Raw genomic sequence first — 3,507 nt, forward strand, 5'->3', positions numbered from 1 at the left:
CCCGGGGGCTGCGCGTGTGTGCGGGCGGGCGGCCCCGGGCCTGGGGGTGTGTCCCTGCTCCCCGGACAAGCGTGTGCGGGCGTCCGCGTGTGTGCACGTGTGTGCATGCATCCTTGTGTGTGTATGTGTGCACGCATCCCTGTGTGCGCTTGTGTTTCTGCATTCCTGTGTATGTATGAGGACGTGCGTGCGCATATACATCCCTGTGCATGTCTGTGCACACATTTCTGTGCATGTCTGTGCATGTGTGCGCATCCCTTTGTGTACACTTGTATGTGTATCCCTGCATATGTGTGTGTGTACACATGTGCAGTCACTCTCCCCCTGCGTGTGGGCAGAGGCCTGGGTGCTGCACTTGTGTGCACCTCGGCAGCATCTGGCTGATCCTTTGCTGGAAGGTGGTGTCCACGCAAGTCTCAATAAATGATCTGATGACTGTGGGGGCGTCCACTGTTTCTAGATGCCCTGAATCCCACGGGTCTGAGTGTCAAGTGGATGCTGCTGATTTTGATATAGAAATGAATTGGTATTAAAAACAAAAAATCTGTGAATGTTCTTAGTTTATTCCAAGGTGGGAAGACGTGTCCGTTACAGGGATGTAGGCATGCAGCTTCCTGCCAGGTCAGAAATCATTTCAGCCTCTGACTGGCAGTTGCATGTTGGTGCGAAGCCTTGTACAAGTGTCACTGACGTGTCAAGCATCCGAGGTGGGGTGCAGTCATCCTATGGCCCTCTGGTGACGCTGGCCATTTGTGACACTGGGTCTGGTTGTACCCAGAGTGATGCTTCTCCAACTTTCTCTCCCTGGTCTTGGGGTGCAGTTACCGAAGTGATTTAGGAGCCCACAGGAATTATTGGTAAGGCATAACTGATTCTGGGTGGTGTTTTCTGAGTGTCTAAGATCTGTCCAAACTGCATGATGACCACCTCTTTAGCTAAAGTGACAGACTAATGTGGATGTTTTTATGGTGATTTAAATGTCTCTTCTGCAGCTTGCCAACTTGAACCTCCTGTAAGCCAAGTTTTAAAACACGTTAAGGTTGTCCACACAGGGCTTTGTAATAGTCAGCTAAAGAAGTGTTTAAACTGGTGAGGCTTTTGGAGGTAGAGAAGCTGTGAGGGATGTGCACAAATCAGTGCAGCTTGTGATGCCACTTAGATGCTTTGAAAAATGTTGCCTGTGGTCTGGTTTCCCTTGCTGATGAAATCCAGGGGTGTCTTGTCGGACCGAGTGTACCAGATACAGGAATAGGGCAGAAAAATTTCCCTCTGTTCCACTTTCTCTTCTGTCAGGTTGGTTGTAGGGTTGCTCCTCCTTTTAAGATTTGTGCTGTATGTGTTTTGCCTCCGAAGTGAATACTACTTTGTCCTTGAGTTCAAATAGAAAATCTATTTTTTCTTAAATCTGCCTTGCATGTCTCTGCCACTTCCTCTCCTCTTTGGGATTAGCTGGAGCATTTTATCAAGTGTCATAACAAAGCTTTCTATAACTGATGGGCCCAAATACTGTCACATGAGAGTGACCCGTGAATTATAACGTGTTAGGAAAAAGGACACAATAATTAGTACACTCTCATGGACTCAGAGAAACAGACTTCCACCTTCAGCTTCCTCTGTCCAAAAATGAAGTTTATTTTCTACCCATGGGGCCTTTTTTCCATCTTTAATTTTCCCTGAACCTGAGGAAGGATGTGTATGCTTGAAAGCTTGCAGAAAAAGATTTTTTTTTTTTTTTTGCAATGTCTTAGTTGGTCTAATAAAAGGGATCATTTCTGAACCAAGAGTTCCAGAGTTTTGCATTTCTTTGTCTCAGAACAACACAGCTACCAAATGTATCCCTGAAACGATTAGTACTGTGTGCTCCATCTTATATTAAGCATGATGCTAATTTGGCTCAAAGTGGAAAGTGGGAGAAAGCTAAGAATAGAATAGACAGTTATTTCCATAAATAGTTTGCTGCAAGTATAGTGCTTATTTTGGTGCAGTGTGAATCCTTCTTCCTGGAAATCCAGCCTTAAAAGTGTTTGTATCAATTGATTCTGCTTTAAATTTTTTTAAATTGTATTGAAAATTGTTTGGGGTGTGCTTGTGCACTGGATACCTGCAGATACAGTCCCCCATTTCCCTTTTTCACATAAGCAAAACTGGTTGTGGATGTTTAGCCATCCCTTTAAATACATTGGAGGTTTTTGCTCTGCCATTGCATCTTTACCTTGTTCCACAGGGTCTGGGGAGGCAGAGAGCTGTTATAGGAAGTGAGAACAGGGTGCAAAATACACATGTTAATTAAGGGCATTTGCAGGTAGGGTTGGGACTTTAAGTTAAAAGTGTGAGCACTGTAGGATTTTACTCCTTCCCCTTTTCAAACTTTGAAGCAAACTTATGCAATATTATATACCTGGCAGGTGTATAACAAACACAGCAACTCCACTCCACCCTTTCTTCTTATCAGAACTGCATTGCTGTCACAAATGCAATGGCTCACTAGCGGCACTCCCTTTCTCTGTACCAATAATGACCCTGTACTATTCGGGCAGAACAAGTATTGAGTACGGCACAGCTCTGTGCTGCTGCTTGAAAAGTTACATGTAGAGCTACCGGGAAAATTTCCAAAGGGACATTTCTCCCCCTTTCACTGCAATCATCAGGTTCAATGGGAACGTGCATAAAATATTCCTATGTGCAAGTACCCAGAGAAACAGCAAGGTTGTAGGTCAGGGGTTTTCAGCCTTTTTTAACATGTGTACCCTTTCTCTCTCAAAGTTCCAGTTCAGGTATCCCTTTATATTTTTTTTTCTTGTTTTTTAAGGTGAGGGAGCGGGGTACAAATCAAAGCCCCCCATGGTGAAGGGGGGAGTGGGGCTGGGGCTACACAGCCGGGGTAGAGCATGGGACGTAGCTGCAAGCAGCTTGTCCAGGAGGCGCAGGAAGGGTGTGACAGCACCCACCGGTGCACGCACCGCTGGAGGTCATGGGGGCATGTGCCCCTGGATCTGCGTATGGGGCGAGGGCAGGCTGGCCCAGCAGTGGCGGAGGGAATGGGGCTGAAGCAGGGGTGGAGGACTGAGTTGCGCGGGGGGCAGCTCCTGCAGCTATACGCGTCCCTAGGAAGGCACGGTCGGCGTGTGCCTGCAGATCTGCGCAGGGAGGGGCTAGGGCCAGTGTCAGGATGTTCCTTGCTGGGGCTGGCTGTGCTGCACTTGGGGCGGGTGGCAGTGGTGGTGCTGGGAAGGGGCTATGGTGGGGGCGACAGTAAACTGAAGAGTGGCTGCAGCCTCCCCATATCACTATCCAAGCACCACCACTGCCCATCCCAAGTGCAGCCCAGTCCAGCTCCCACTGGGAACAGCCCCACGGGGCCCCAGCCCACAGAGGCATCCCGCCCTGCCCTGCACACATCCAGGGTCACATGCCCCCCATGCCCTCTTGAGGTGCATGCAGTGGATGGAGCTTCCCCCCATGCAGCTCAGCCCTGTGCCCTGCCCCAGCCGGGCAGCCCCTGCCCCC

The sequence above is a fragment of the Gavialis gangeticus genome, unplaced genomic scaffold (assembly GCF_001723915.1).
Source record: "Gavialis gangeticus isolate Ggan-Ray unplaced genomic scaffold, GavGan_comp1, whole genome shotgun sequence".
Lineage (NCBI taxonomy): Eukaryota > Metazoa > Chordata > Crocodylia > Gavialidae > Gavialis > Gavialis gangeticus.